The sequence below is a fragment of the Rhinolophus sinicus genome, chromosome 14 (assembly GCF_057876585.1).
Source record: "Rhinolophus sinicus isolate RSI-liver-muscle chromosome 14, RSI-T2T, whole genome shotgun sequence".
Taxonomy (NCBI): domain Eukaryota; kingdom Metazoa; phylum Chordata; class Mammalia; order Chiroptera; family Rhinolophidae; genus Rhinolophus; species Rhinolophus sinicus.
The window spans coordinates 131,827,334-131,844,565 of NC_142514.1; the positions used below are offsets into that span (position 1 = coordinate 131,827,334).

Below are 17,232 nucleotides of genomic sequence, written 5' to 3' on the forward strand. Positions count from 1 at the left end.
ATCATAGACCAGAGTTTTCTTTTACATTACACATGAATAAATTAAGAATAACTGTTTTCATTGGGAAAAAACAATCTTCCAAAGAGATATTAACAATTAGCATCCATGTTACTCCAATGTTCTGGGTTAAGACAATGTATAAGTCAACCTCAAGCAAGTGCCCTGTAATTGGTTTGTAAAGACCTATATCTTGTATAAAATCAGCCCAAATCATAGTTATGCAAGTTAGTCTAGTATTTAGAAAACAGATACTAGGGCTCCAATTTCTAGTCCACAATACCTTGCTACTAATTAAAACATTGATATTATTTCTTTTCTACTCCTACCCTCCATTAACTTCTTTTAAGTACTACAATCCAATTTGGTAATAAATGATTAAAGATAGAGGCAGACCATTAGAGAGGGGGGAAAAAGCAATGCTTTCTTTCAGAAAACAGTGAATTAAAGAATGAATTATTAACTGCTTCCTCTGTTCCTGTCTGTGTTAAAACACAAACAAGCTCTTTAACCTATTATTGTAAAATGACATGTATTTTAGAGCTTCATTGAAAAGCATCCTATTGATTAATCTATTGGGCTGGGTAAGAGAGTACCAGAGCTGCTTGATGTGCCATAAACCCATGTCCTCTGCATTCCCGCTTCTCTGGCACTTGGATGGGCCATCCAACATGCAAATCTGTCTGAGTTCAAAAGGGGAATGAGCAGAGCCACTTTTGTATGAGTGAGGAATGGGAGGACATAATCTCAGGATTTTCAGTGTAGTGAAATAAGACATCTTGAGTGAGCCGATTTCACTGCCATCTACTCCTCTGACAAGTAAATGAAGTTGGGAAATTAATTGAAGTGACAAACGTAAGGAGTAAAGCAGTATTTATTGAACTGACACTGAGTCTGCCGTTTTTCTCTCAGACTTTTTAAATCTATTTGTCTTATAAATATTTGCTGAGTATCCTGCTGTGTATGAGATATTTGGAGCTGGGAATAGAGCAGGGAAACAAGAAAAACAGAATCTGTGTCTTTGTGGAGCTTTCAGTTCAGTATAATAAATTTAGAGTCAAAATGAGTGCTATGGAAGGAAAATACATAAGCTGTGAAAGGCTGTAATAGCATGACCTAATGTAGTCTAGGGTATCCAAGGGGAGCCTTGTGGGGAAAAGATATTGAAGATGAGGTAAAAAGGGTATGTGTAAGCCAGGTGGAAAGGGTGGAGGAGTCTTCAGGCAGAGAGAACCTGCCCAAAGGCCTGAGGCAGAATAGGGAAGAGGCCACTGGGACTAGAGATGGTAAGAAATTATGGACAGGCACAAGAGGAAAATGGAGAAGTGAACGTGAGAAATCAGGCAGAGAGAATCTTGGATGCTATAGTAAGTGAATTGTTCTTTATCCTTCTAAAAGCAACGTGAAACTTTCAATGTTTCAATGAGAAAATAGCTGAACTAAATTGTTATCTCTAAAGATCAGTCTGATTGCTGTGGGAGTATGGGTTAGCTGACAAGAAGATATGAAGGGAGTGAAGATTAAGAAGCTATTTCAGTAATTCAGGTGATAAATGAGGACAGCTTGGATGAAGAAGCTGACAAAAAGACTGAGAGAAATGGACCAATTTTGAAATATACCAAAGGGGTAAACTTGATAAAGCTTAATGATTAATTGAAGTGGCATCTGAGGGGAAGTGGCGTTTCTTTAAATAAACATCAGTGCCTTCTCTGTCCTGAGCCCCATATCAGGTGCTGGGTATACAATATCCTTGGTCTCACAGAAATCACTGTCTAATAGAATTATCAAAGGATGACTTTGAGCTATGGAGCATAACAATTGGCAAAGTCTGGTGAAGATGCAAAGTTGGAAGATAACTTCTATTTTGGATGATGTTAAGTTTAAGATGCCTATGAGGAATTCAAGTGGAAATGTCAAATAGGCCATTGAACATACAGAGCAGGTACTCTGAGAGATCTGGCTACAGATACAATTGTGGATCTTTAAAGCCAAGGAAATTAAGAGATTGCCTGAAAACATATAGAATAAAAAGAGAAGAGGACCTAGGACTAAGTCTTGAATTATTTCAAACATTTTGATGTAGGTTGGTTCAGAGACTTTTAAATTATGAAATGCATACACCTAGGAGTACATGGATAAATGTATGGGACTCAATTTTCAGGCCTTAATTTGACCTGCCCAAGAAGTAGCCGGCAGTTTCATACTAATTCTTCTTTCCCATTTTTCCATTTATAATTAATCTTCTTCCATTTTATAAATGATAGGTATATGTCTTACCCATCCCAAATCCTATTATGGCTCCATTTACCATTTACTATTATTTACTATTTAGTACTATTTTACTACTTATTTAACAGTACCGTTTTACTACTAGGTATAAATAACAATCAGAAATATTGTTGCCCAGGATCAGAGTATCAATAACTGTAATGAATGGGTAATTAATATTTTCTATGAGTCACGTGGTTTCCCATTCTTTGCTCTTAATAAAATTGAAAAGTAATTGTCATCACGTAGATTATTAAGATAATATGATAGATCACAGGATTTGGGGCATATAACTTAAATGGAATTCAAAGTTCTCTTCCCATTTCCATCTACTTATTTATACGGACAAGTTTTCTCAGCATTTACATTTGTAGAAATTTGAAATCTTGTCTCATTCAACCCTTAATCATATGCATCAGTAGAAACATGAGCTAATTTTAAAAAGCTCTACTCACCCCATTAAGAAACAAATCTCAAATACAATACATTTTTATTGTTTTAGATTTATTGATAGAAATTTATAATATATTTAGGTTATTTTGACCAATGTGTACTATTAATAATCATTATGATAATTCAGTCCAGATGAAAAATTTTAATATGTAGAGCCATATCATAGGAAGTTTGGGGGGGAAAATCACAGGATTTATATTTGTATATAAATATAAATATAAGTTTCATATAAGTGTGTTACAGTGACACTTGTAAGATAGTCTAATATAAAATATGTTAGGATAAGACTCTGTGTAAGTGAGATAAAGTTCAAGGAGAAAAAAAAACAATTTAAAATTTCTAACTGCTCAAAAAGATCTTAATTTATATTTTAAATTGGTGAGCATAGATTTTAAGTCATTATATGAGGTGTGATCAAATATTATGGTGAATGCTGCTGCCAAATACCATCCAACAGAAAGGCAGGGATCTTCAATATGGGGAGCAGCATGGCAAACCAGCATGCGACAGGTTTCAATTTGTTCAGTGCAGTCAGTTGGCTGTGAGCTATGCTTGAGAGAAGGTGTGTTTTAAAGTGTGCTGTAAATCATCCTCCATCATGGCAACGCTCCATGTCACACCTTGCTTCTGGTATATGGCAATTTCTGTCAAATAAAAACATTACGGTCCTCATCCACCTTATTCACTGGATCTGGCACCGTGAGACTTCTGGCTCTTCCCCAACATCAAAATGATTCAGGACATTGAGACAGCCACAACAGTGCAACTAAAGACACTCATTTCAAAGAGGACTTCAAAACGAGGAGGGGGGTATTTTGAGGGGGATTAATGGCAATGTGTCTTTTACTGTAATAATGTTTTTTATTTAAACACTCACCATATATTTTAATCACACCTCGTATATTTACATTCCCCTATATGTATTTGAAATAATGACATAGCAGTTAAAATAACATTTTACGATTCACAATAGGCCAGACTTTATATCTTTTATTACTACTTAAACTTACGATGAAAAAGTTTGATGTGAGCTTAAAGCAGGCAAAACAGAGCATAGGTTGGTTGTGTTTTATTCTTGCTTTTGTTTTGTAAGTATGAGGATCAATAAGTACGAGTGGATTTAAGATGTGGATTTATAATCAAGTTTCCAGGGGCAGCTGGATGGCTCATTTGGTTAGAGCGTGAGCTCTGAACCACATGGCTGCCGGTTCGATTCCCACATGGGCCAGAGAGCTGTGCCCTCCACAACTAGACTGAAGGACAACTACCTGGAGCTGATGGGCCCTGGAGAAACACACTGTTCCCCAATATTCCCCAATAAAAAAAAGAAAAAGAAAAATAAGAGTTCTAAAAAAGAAAAAACAGGTTGCCAGAGTGGTAGGAAGAAAAGAAGGAGAGGCACGGAAGCCTGGAGAAAAGTACTTCAAGGAAGGAGTGAGCAACTGACCTTAACATTGTGAGATCAATTAAGATGAGTATTAAAACAGAGTGCATTAGATTTGTCCAAAACCAGTTTACTGGTAAATTTAGTAGGAACTGTATTTTCTATGATTTTTCTCAGTAGGGGCCTTATGAGGGGACTCAGATTAGAATGGGATAAAGAGAGATTGGAGAAGAAGAAATAGAGAGTGTGTGTAAACAATTCTTTTGATAAATTTGGTTTGTAAAAAGGAAAGAGACAGGACAGTAGCCAAGGGTGTATGTCAGGTCCATGGAAAGCTTTTCAAAAGATAGGAGATGCCAGAGCATGTTTGAATGTTCAGAAACTATTAAGTAGAGAGACTGGGTTTGAAGATGCAGTACATAAAGGGATTAAATGATTAAGTGAGGTCTTTAAGAAAATGCAACTTGATGGACCATTGGTATCAGAAGGGACACTTCCTTGTAACAGGAGGAGGGGAGAGCATGCGTTTGCATGTAGTTAAGTATATAAAACTGGCCTAATAAATTCCAGGATTTCTATCACATGACTTCTTTTTCCTCTCAGAAGTATGAAACACATTCATGTGCTGGAAGTGATGCCGTAGGAAATGTTTTGCGACTGTCATTGCAGAACGAGGGTTAGCAAGCTGACCAGAGTGTTTAGAGATCATGAATTTACAGTGACTCTTATCATCCATGGGCTTTCTCCAGCACCTCAGTTTCAGCTGCTCTGGAAAAAGCAATGAGGAAGATGGTGGATTGGGTTCAGTCAGGACTGAGGTTTAGCCAGACAATTGTAACAGGAAGATCAAGTGACAACAGCATAAACCAGAGTGATAAATGGCAAGAAAACAAGACCAGGAACCATAAAAACAAATGTGTAGTTTTTACTTCTGTCTTTTATCTGCTGTATGAATTTAAGTAAATTGCTTAATTTGTCTAATCCTCAGATTTTTTCATTTGCAAATGTAGCAATACCTGCCCAGAATATTTCTAGGCTTTCGGAATGAAACAAAATATCATTACAGTGTTTTATAAGCACTTACTATTCTTGGTGGTTAGTATATTTGTTGTCACAGCAGTCCTAGGAAATGTATGATTTTATTTTTGGATCTCTTTCTGATCTCCTTTATCTTCTGGAAGCTACTATCTCCTACAGCCTCTAGCCCCCTCTAATCAGTTCTTTGATGAGATTAACCCTCATCGAGTCCCCTGGTCTATCTGTGCTCTGAAACCAAGTCCCATTTGTCTATGGACAGTTATGCACAATGTGCAAATTACAGACACCAACAGGGTTTTGGTTTTTTGTTCTTGTTTGTTTGTTTATTTGTTGTTTTGTATTTCAAAAGAGAAAATTATGAATCCAAATGAAACCCAATTACTGAAAGCAAGAAGATGTTCATGACAAAGGTGTCCTCCTTGGTGCCTCTAATCCCCCAAAGCCAGCATCCCCAAAGCTCTGAATTTTGCCTCCACAGCTGAGACAAGTGTAAAAGACAGAGTGTACCATTTGCAAACAGCACTCAACCATTAAATGAAGAAGCTCCAGTTCTGGTTTTATGAAATCACAAAATATCCCCAGTATCTCAAAATGAGTCATCAGATTTCATCACAAAATTGATTTGAATTTATTTTATGAAATGTGAATTAGATTAGGAAGGGATGAGGTGTACGGGTATTATGAAATCATATAAACAATAACAGCTGATTATTGTAGCTCAGAAAAGTTCAGAAAACAGCATTACTAATCATCTGCCCTCGAAAATTAGTACCTCCAGGCAATTTAGTATTATCTGCTGTATAGAGAATTGTTCACAGTCTTTGCCAGTACTTAGTAGTTTCAATAATTATGGGTTTGAATTTAAGGTGGCCTTCCAGGCTAGAGCTGTCAGAATTCAAATTTGGGCAGCAAAATTGTATATACTTTATTGTTGACAAACCCAATCCAAACTAGGTAGTTCTGCGGTATTATTCATTTATCCCTTCATTCATTCACTCATTTGTTTCAACTATTTGTTGAATGTCTGCTATGGGCTTGGCAATGTCCTAAGCACTAAGTATAAAATGATCAACAAGACGGATAAGATGCTTGCTCTAAGGAACTTATGGTTTTGTCTGTTGGGCAGAATATAAACACATGTACAAAATATCACAATGAAGCAGAGTGGTGTAGGATGAGTACTTCACAGGTACTTTAGATTGGGTGATCAAGGTGGGCTTCTCTACAGAGGTGGCATTTAAGTTATTAATGAAAAAAAGGAGCTTGTCAACCAGAAATGAGGGAAAATACTTTTAAAGTTGAGGGAACAGTAAGTACAAGTTCCCTAAAGCAGAGCTAAGCGCATATTAGAAATAGAATTAGGGTCAGTCAGTGTGGGTGGTGTGAAGGGGACAAGGGGGGGAGTGGTAGAAGATGATAGCACAGGAAGAAGTGGGAACCAGGGAAGGCAGATAAGGCAAGTAAGGGGCTTGTGTTTAATTTTACATGATATACGAAGAGCTTGGAGGGCTTAAGCAAGGGGTGAGTGACACCATCTGATTTAATTTTTTTTGAGACCAAAGAACAATATTGATAACTTTATTTTGTTTTTTATTAGTTTCAGGTGTACAAAACAATGTAATAGTTAGACATTTACACCCCTCACAAAGTGATAACCCCCCCAATCTACTACCCCTCTGGCATTGTATATAGCTGTTATAATTCCCATTGCCTCAATTCCCTATCTGTACTCCACATCCTATGACTATAACTGACATTCAGTATTATTCAGCTTCAGGTGTACACTGCAGTGGTCAGGCATCTATACCATCCATGAAGTCGTCTCCCTGATAAGACCAGTGCCCATCTGACACCCTACAAAATCTTTACAACATTATTGATTACATTCCCCAAACTGTCTGTCGTGTCCCCATAAGAAGTGTTGGTGCATTTATACAATGGAGTATTACGCGGTCATAAAGAAGAATGAAATCTTACCATTTGCAACGATATGGATGGACCCAGACAACATTGTGCTAAGTGAAATGAGTCAGACAGAGAAAGACAAATACCATATGACCTCACTTCTATGTGGAATCTAAAGAATAGAATAAATGAGCAAACTAATCAGACACAGTCTCAGAGATATAAAGAAAAACTGATTTAAATTGTAAAAATGAGGTTACTCTGGCTTCCACATAGAGAATGTCTTGTAGAGAACAGGAGTAGAACCAGTGAGCCAGTATGTTCAGGTAGACGTAGTAACGACTTGGACTGACTGGGTGGTATTAGCGGAGATGGAGAGAAATGGATGGATTAGGGTATATTTTGGAGTTAGAAGCAATTTTTAACACCTTAAAATTGTAAATATTACATCTCACAGTGAGTGAATACATTAGTTGTTACAGGGAAACAATTCTCAGCATTTGTACAGTTTTGTTGCCTCTAGGTTCAAGTCCAATTCCTTCACATGTCTGACAAGGGCCGTTAAGACCTGATCTCTGCTCCTCACCTCCCCAGCCACTACGCTGTCCCTGGGACACTTCTCCCTCTCTTTGTTCACCTGGGTCACTTCTATTTGGTCTTCAGATCTCAGTCACCTCCGTTCTTCCAAGAAATGACCCTTGGCTTTCCTGAACTAGATGAGATTCTCCCATTCTGTGCTCCTGCAACACCCTCTATTTCTCTTGCCATAGCACTTATCACACTGAATTTTAACAGTGTGTTTTTCTATCTCACTGATTAAACTATAAAGTGAGTTCACAATGGACATTAGTCTTGAAAAATTAGTGAGGTACTCAGGTAAAAGTGGGGTCTGAGGGTGGCAATTCCAGGCAGAGGGAGAGGCCTGGATCACGAATTTGCATGGTGTTTGAGGAAACGATAATGACATAGCACGAGACAGGGCTGGGGAGTGAATAGCAACCAGATTATAGAAAGATGTATGGGTTATGGTCTTTGAGCTTTAGCAGGAAAGGCACGTGGACTCAGTCTGTATTCCACAGAGCCCTGTGAGCAATGAACCGTAGGACTCTAGGAGACTGTTACGTGAATTAGAAAAAGACACCCACGTCAGGAGACAGAGCATCAGCAGGGCATTTGGCTTAGAGCAAGGGACTGCCCTGGATTTCCTTCAGTCCTCACTAGCCCCTGCTCGGTCATATATGGTGTCTGGATTGTGGATTCCTCAGAGCCCTCTGAGGGGTCACGGATGAGAGCCTTCTAATAGGCTGTGCTCTGAGTTTCTTCCCTTCTTGCTGCAGAAATCACAGAAACTCTGCCTTTGTTCTATATAAACAATGATAAATTTATATTATGTAGCTTCTGAGTAAGATAGCATGTGAAGAAAGAGCTTCTTTGCTTAGATATTAAAAATGTTTGAAAATCTGCTGTAGGAAGTGGAGAGCAATTAAAGGCTATTAAATAGGCTACTAAAAGCAATAAGGTATGTTTCTCAGTAAGACCATTCTAGCAATTAATTGGAAGATGGATTATAAATAAGGGGCAAAGCTAGAATCAAGAAGACTAGTTACAAATGTTTTGCCAGAATCTAGTTGATTGACAATAAGGGCCAGATCTTAGGATAAATCTAAATCTAAAACATTATGTGAAAGAGTGGATGTGTGGCTGAGAGAACAAGAAAATCCCCTAGTTTCTTTTTGTTTGTTTATTTTGATAGAATGATTTGCCTCAATAGAAAACAACACGAGGTGCATTACCAAGTTGTTCATGGAGAGGAAATAAGGATAATTTGGCTCCATTTGAGGTTCAGTCCAGATTCCCAAGTAGATATAGTTGTCAGGCTGACCTTGAACTTAGATGTCTAGAACACCAGAGCTAGAAGAGAATTTGAAAACATTGAATTCAACTTAGACACAGACATGAAAAAAAAAATGACTTAAGTGGAAAGTGGCAGAGCCATGATTAGAATTTGCATCTTGTTTATAACTCTGTATTCTTCCCATGCTCCTTGAGGTTTTCAACTTTTCACTGAAATGTTCATCATTATTATAAAAGTCAAATCAAAATGTGTAATTATGAATTTCATATATGTTGATTTATATCAACTTATGGGATTAGAGTAGATCTGAGTATAGGAAAATAGGGAATCAAAGCCAACATTTTAAAATATATTTCTTAATGTGTAGTATTTTCTTTTTAAGTTTGGCAGGGGTGCCAAGGCATGTATATATATCACCTCTTCTTTATCCGTACATCCATCAGTAGACACTTAGGTTATTTCCGTATCTTAGCTATCGTAAGTAATGCCGCAATGAATGTAGGGGTATGTATACTTTTTCAAATTAGTGTTTTTGTTGTCCTTGATAAATCTGCAGAAGTAGAATTGCTGGATCATATGATAGTTCTATTTTAATTTTCTGAGAAACCCACATCCTTTTCCATAGTGGCTGCACCAGTTGATGAGAATCACCATGTATGTGCACTTCAAACATTATGAGCAAGGAGGACTTGAGGGATTAGGAGACATTTCATGGGGCTATGGAGTGTGAGCTTGTCCTTGAATGAGACTGGGTTTGGTGGGGCATTTGGGAGGCAGAAAGCACCATGAAAGAAAATGCAGAGGAAGGAATGAGCTCATTTTGTTCTCAGGACAGTGAGGATGTGGGTTGGCTGGAGCAGGAGTTTGAGAGGTACAAATAGAGGCCAGATTTAGAGGCTTTCCATGATGCTCATTCATCCTTAAGTGACAACTGTGTACCAGACACTAATAATGCAAAGACAAATTAAACACAGACAAATTAAACACATATAACTTATTTCATATAAGTTAAGTAACTTGATAAATTTTGAGGAGAGAAGAAATGACGGTAGGGTTGCTTTAGGCAGTTCAAGCTGAACTGGGGTTGTGCGTTAGGATGAAGTGGAGACGAACTAGTTAACCTGCCATCAGGAAAACCAGCTAGAAAGCTACTGCAGTAACCCAGGTGGGAGGTATCAGGACCTTCTTTTATGAAAGTTGACATGCACTCCTGCCTGTGGACAGAATATTGAATTGAGTGGGCTAAGTAATCTCCAGTCCTGAGATCCTCTCTCTATGAAATTCCCATTCATTGCCTCTTTCCCATGTTGCATTCACTAATTTACCTGGCTCGAGATTCATTACTGGCCTCTCTGCTTTTCTGGGAAAGTGCCAAAAGACCAATCACTAATGCTGAAATAGATATTTCTTCCCCCATGTTGGAAGCTGTGATTTTTCCCAGATGACAGCTGCAGAGAATCCTGCAAGCGTTTTATATAAGAGAAATGAAGTGGTAAGTGAAAAGAGAAAAACAGTATATTCACTGTAGGAAATGGCTTCTATGGATCATAAGCCCAAGTTACTCTCACCCAGAATTAGAGACAAGAACACAAGACCTATTTAGGGCTTAAAATTTAGAATGTAGTGGTTGTCAATTGATCTGTGCTGACGGAAAAGAGCCTGAGGTATAAAATGAGGGCTGAAACATGGCTCGCATATGCACCGTCTCATATGGTGTGGCAGCTGTAGTCCCCCGGTTCAGATTGCCTTAGAGACTTCCTTCCAAATAGTGAAAAGCTGCAATATTGAGGGGATTGGGTCCAGTGTCAGAGCTCAGGACTTTTATCACAGTTGGTTGGTTCGACATAAGACTGAGTACACCTGTTCATTTTAGAACGAACCACACACGAGCCAAGTAGAGTGACCCTTCAAAACTTAGAGCAGTGGTTTTCAGAGTATGGTCCCAGACCAGACCACCCTCTTCACCTAGGAACTTATTCGAAATGTGAATCCTCTCTCCTGCTCCACACCTACTGAATCTGAAACTCTCTGGGAGTGGAGCCCAGCAATCTGTGGTTTAATAAGCCCTCCACGTAATGCACCTTAATGTACTCTGAAGTTTGAGAACCATTCATCTAGGTTTGTATTTGGCTTGGTTTTACTGCTTTCCAGTGTGATTCTTGTCCCTACTACTGATGTCAGAAGTTGGGTCGGTCCTTAAATAAGTCCCAACATTATTTTGAACAAACCAGAAAATTATGGATTGTGTACTACATAAATTTTGAGATTACCCAGACACCACTTACCATCATTATAGAACTCTTTGAGCTTCAATTTCTACTGCAGAATGAAGGAAGCAATATCTGTATTTCAATGTTTCTGGTTAGGTTAAAAAAATACATACATAATACACAATGAAAATACCTCCCACTAGGTGCCAAGCATTATGCCATTTGAATAAACCAAAGACTGCCATTCAGTATAACACAGGTTAGTGCTTTTATACATACTATATTTTTATAAATATGGTACACCTAGTTAAATCTGAACAGCTGAAAAAGACAAGTAAGTTTTTAGTATAAGTATGTGCCACATATCATATGAAATGTACTTACATTAAAAAAGTACTTATCAAAATAATAATAATTTTTTTTTCCTGAAACCCAAATTTAACTGACTGGATGTCCTATATTTTTATTTGGTAAGTCTAGTAACCTTGTTAATATTCTGCATTGTACCTAGTGGAGGGACACTGGACTAGCCAGTTGAGCCAAGGATGACTTCCCAGAAAACAAATAAATTTGAATTAAATATCAAAAGGAAAATAGGAATGAGCTAAGGGAGATAGCACATGTAAAGTTCTGGTCACAACATCAGTCTGTAATGAAGACTGGCAAGTAATGAAAAGCCACCTGAGCTTACTTAATAAAAAAGGGGAATAAGTTAGAAAGATACTTGGAGTGTCTTTTCAAATTCAAAGATAAATTGGACAGCTAAGCCCTAGGAAGAGCAAACCATGGGCTGAAGCCCTGAGGGGAGTCCAGGAGGACCCCTCTCTCTAAAACCCTTGCTTCTCTTCCTGTATCTGCTTTATTCCCTATCATCTTGCAAATAAGCTTTTGCCATTTTGTAGTCAACATGGAAGAAAGTAACCCTCAACATTAAGCTCTCAAGCTACTATTTCTTCTGTTCAGACAAAACCTCTGAAACTCATGATTTCAGTTCCAGATTTCCCAAAACAGGGACTGGCCAAACATGACACGTGATCCACAATAAGCTGTGTGAACTTGTCACTCCTCCTGCAACCATGTGGATGTTTGTTGGACAGAAGGGCCCCGCAGACGTTACTCCATTAGCACATACCTGATGCTTCCAAAACATTAATCCTTTTTCCTTTGCTGGAAAACTGTTAAATTATGCTGATTTTTATTTTATTATCAGTTTTAATGGACTAATGGCACCAAAGGAGGTCAATGAAATAAATAGATTTTCAAGATAAGAAGTTTCAACAAGGAAGGGACCTTAGCTGGCAGCAGACTTTACAGATCCCCAGACAACACTTACATGTGCTTCCTGAGTGGCATAGGCAGAGAACAGACAGGCATAGTTAAGTACATTTAGAAAAGTTCATATTGATTTGAAGCCATTTGGGTCAGCCCCTGTTTGCACGTGTGTGTGTTGTATTGGTTTTTCCTTTTCTCTATTTGCTAGCATAAAGTACCTGTCTTTTCATAAAGTTTTGAGTGTTAGTATTTGTTTTTAACCTCCTTTTAGTGACTCTAGGAATGAAAGAAAAAGAAGACATTTTTGCTACCTTAATCTTGAGAGCTTTGCTGGTTTCATTGTAGTTCACATAGTAAAATCTATGGAGTTATTTATTTTAAACAGATTCTAATTTTTTAGGTAATTGATTGTTCTCTTCAAGTGCATGTGGTATAATTCCCCAGTCAGTGTTTTCTATTTGATAATGTGTTACTGCATTTCATCCAGCACATTGAACATTGATCAGATTTCTCCACACTGCAGCCCTTTGGTGTGTAATTCATTCATCTCTTTGACCAAAGAGAGTAGTAATAAGTGGGAACAATAAATGATAAGCCACTTAGGGGACACCCAGTAATAACCAATCGCTGCTGCAAAGCTGAGTTTCAAAACTGTGACCTAAAACCTCCTTTTGAATCAAGCCTTGAGAGGGTCTGAGTGTGGCTGGGTGTGGGTAGATGGGCCAGGAGGGGCGAGGACAGAGTAGCCATGCGTGGGTGGGAATTCTTCCAAGTGTGCTGACCTGTAGAAGCTTTTGCCAAGGCTTCCAGAAAGTTGTAGTTTGTATCAGAACAACTGACTGTTTTCTTGGTGAGAGGGCAGGAGGAAGAGGAAAGGGAAATTAAGTTACACTCCGTAAACTTACTAAAAGCCATATATTACATGTTTCCCCCAAATCCCATCCATCGCATCTCTTTTGCCCACCCTCACACAAAATTTCAAAAATTCAGTATCTTACTTGTGGTTCTCTTTCTTTCTCTCCCTTTGGCTTCTTCCCACCCCCCACCCCCCACCATAGTCTCTTCAACTCCTTTCTTATGCAAATGTTCTTGTCTCTTTTTCAAGGTTATACCTTACTGTTGGTCAGGCACTGTGCTAAGCATTTCACATGTACGTATTATCTCATTTAATTTATACAGCAATCTTATTATCCCTGTTTTCAGATGAAGAAACTGACACTTCGAGATGACACGTGACTTGCCTAAAGTCACACAGCTCCTCAGTTCTAGAGCTGGGACATCCCAGTTGTATGTAGGTGTCATCAAGGCTCCCAGGCCCATGTTCTTAGGTTCTCTGCTGTGATATATGCCCATAGGAAACTTTTGGAAGAAACACAAAATTAGGAATACGTTTTTAAAAATATCCATACTCTCTACCTCCACAAGGAACCAGAGCTGAAACTTTATTTTTCCTTCCAATATTTTTAAATACATAACAAACAGGATTTTTTTAAAATTTTAACGCAAGCATTTGGTGATAACTTTTTAATGAATGACTATCCTTAAAAAATGTATAAAATCACAAATATTATTTTACCACAGATTATTTTACCAAAAATATTATTTTAATACCTATGAAAGTATATATTAAATGTTATTTTAAATTATATCTTCAAAATGAAACAAATAATTTGTTTCAAAGTATTATTTGACCTTTCAGTGATACTGTATCATGTTCCAGAATACTAAATTGTTTAGTGCAAAATTTAGATGTGATTCCATCAACGTGATAATGATGAAATGTCCTTTTTGTCTCTAAGATATTTTCTGCAAGGAAATGTACCAGAATGTCCAAAGGAAATGAGACTAGAAAAAGATTAAATTTAATTTTGTGGACAATTCTGGACCGCAAAGAGAATATGGTAGACTTATATCTGAAACAGCAAATGCTGAAAAAGTGAAACTATCAACTTAACTACATGGGGAGAATAGAGAGGAAATTTGTATGCAAATGGCTTTCTGATACAATGGTTCAGAAATACAGTAAAGGCTGCACTTTTCACTGGGACAAACTATTATTTGAGTTAGAAGCTAGAATATATGTTTCGAAATGAGTATAAGTGCTGGCTTTACTCACAAAGGTTATGTGAGAAAGCAAATTAATTTTACATAGCTATGACCCTCTAACCAATGCTGAAGTGCTAGTTCACGTAATTAGAAGGAATGGAGGTTGAGTTCCCTAGTTTGGCTCGCTAGTCTTCCCTTCCTATTTTAAGAATTTGAATATAAACTCCTCCCCTCACACTACCTTTTTTTTTTTTTTTTTTAATTTAAAACAATCAATTCCGAGTAACTTGGTGCCAGCGTAGGCTCCAGAGAAAGACAAAACCAGGTAGGAATCACATCCATTCCCTCACCAACACTGCAACCTGGTCTGTAAAATTTCCTTGACTGTGAAATGAGAATCAGTGCTTCATATTTGATGTGATTTAAGTATAAGCAAATAAGTGAAGTGACTAGAATGGTATAGCACATAGTAGGCCCTCTAAACATTTCCATTTCCATCCTATTCACCTTTCAACAAATCCTTTTTGTTTTGTTTTGCTACTCATTTTTTTAAAAATTTTTTATTAAATTTATCGGGGTGATGTTGGTAAGATTATATAGGTTTCAAGTGTACAATTCTATAATACATCATCTATATATCACGTTGTGTACTCACCACCTAAAGTCAATTATCCTTCCATCACCATATATTTGCCCACTTTACCCTCTTCTACCACCTTCCTCTCCCCTGACCCTCTGGTAACCACTAAACTTTGTTGTCTTTGTTACAAGTCCGTGTGTACAACATCTTTGACTCACCTGTCAATAGCTGTAATTCTCAGATGTGCAGTGTGTGACAGTTTCCACATATATCTATATACATTATCTATCTGGTTACTCCTCTCGCTAATTTTGGGCATGCCTACTCTCTTTCCATGGGAAACTGAAATTTAAAGAGATGAAGTGACTTTACTATGGTCACACAGCTGATATACAAATAGGACTCAAATCCAAGCCTCCTGACTGCTAGTCCAAAGCTCCTCTCAGTGCTCTAAAGCTGCCTACTTCATCCACACATTCAGGAAAAACCATCTGATTTAGGCTGAGATTTCCTCACCCCAGCAATCGACAATTAAGGTTTCCACTGCATACAAAAGGAGAAAAAATGTACTCTAGTTTGAATAGATACAGCATCCAGAATTTTTTGTTTTAATGTCAGCCACTCCCTTCTACAGCCAGCAGTGTTTTAATATATGATTAGTATTCTGAGCATAGGATGATGGTAAACATTATGTTTTTGCATTATCATGAGATGACAAAATTACCCACTCTCAAAGGACCAGCTGCTGCAGGGAGGCTGGCACCCATGATGCCTATATTCTCAAAACTATTTTAATTGGTAGTTTTTCGTGAAATTTTTTTTAGTCAGTCAGAGAGGAAATGTATGCGTAAACCTATTAAAGCCATAGCATCTGTTATGATGAAATGACATCACTAAATCTTAGTAAGTTAAATGTTCCATTTCAGGATTTTGAAGCTAATCAGTGTTTTCATAGAGATAAGTGTTGCTATAACTCAGATCCTCAAACAGGTATTATAGAAAAGTTATAGACAAAAATGATAGGAAAATTCTTCCCACACTTTCTGTATAATATTTCTATTACCATGTTACAATTTTGAATTGATGTGTATAATTTATACCAAACTGTTCATCACGTTAGATTGTATAGCAAGTCCTCAAATAATATTGTTACTTTTAACACCAATACAGTGTTGATGAGATGCCATTGGAACTTAACTTTTGTTCACATTAATTAGCTTATGTGAAAACTGGTTTTGTTACATGTCACTTCCCTTAAAGTCACAGAACTTATTGACGACATTGAGGACTTACTGTATGTGGTCCTAAAAAGAAAGAGCCCAAATTTTGAAATAGGAAGACCTGAGATCATTATCTAATCTCTACCCAATTTATACAAAGAACTTAACCACTTGGAACAACTCTTATTTCTATAATGTGGATAATAAATCTTATTCCACAACTATTGGAAAGGATCCAATAGTTAAGAATATTACAAATCAACAAATTTGCACTGCTACTAATAACAATCATTTATTTAGGTGTATTACACATCAGCATCAGAGCTAAGATTTATATGTACATTATCTCATTTAATCTTCCCAAAAAGTCTTTATAGTAGGTATTACTATAATATGTATTTTACAGATGAGAATATGGAGGCTTAGTGAGATTAAGAAAATTACCAATATTTACAAATTTAGGAAGTGGAAGACCCAGTTATTGAACTTATTCTTTCATTCATTTAACAAATATTTGCTAAGGAATAGATCTCCTGAATAAAAAAGGGCACTGTGTGGAAGAAGAAACTGGGGGACGGAAGGTAGGTAAGCAACCAACCATGTTCACTTTACCCTGGCCGCTGTGTTTACCGTCATCCTATATGGATTGAAAGGTGACAGGAGAGGATCCAGGGAGAGTAGGTAGGAGGCTGTGGATGTAATTCAGGTGAGAGATGGTGTTGATTCCAACCAGGTGCTAGCAGTGGAACTGAGGAAACTTGGATGGATTACCGATATACTTTGCAGGTAAAGCTGAATGTGTGGTGGTGGGAAAGAGGAGTTAAGCAAGAGTAGCGCCTTATTTTTATTCTGAGCGACACGGTGAACTGAGACAGGAAACTCTAAAAGGGATATGCAAAGTGAGGGATAAAATATCTTTAGTCTCAAGACCCATACTCTTAATCATTACTAATATTATCATTAATGATTATCGCGAATATTAAAAGGGATTTGAAGTCTGTGGC

At 37.5% G+C, this 17,232-nt stretch overlaps 1 protein-coding gene across 27 annotated transcripts in view; it reads left to right on the forward strand.

The window, feature by feature from the left end:
* Window positions 1-17,232, forward strand: part of DLG2 (discs large MAGUK scaffold protein 2) — a 1,894,072-nt gene that overhangs the window by 1,338,980 nt on the left and 537,860 nt on the right. The window lies entirely within an intron of this gene.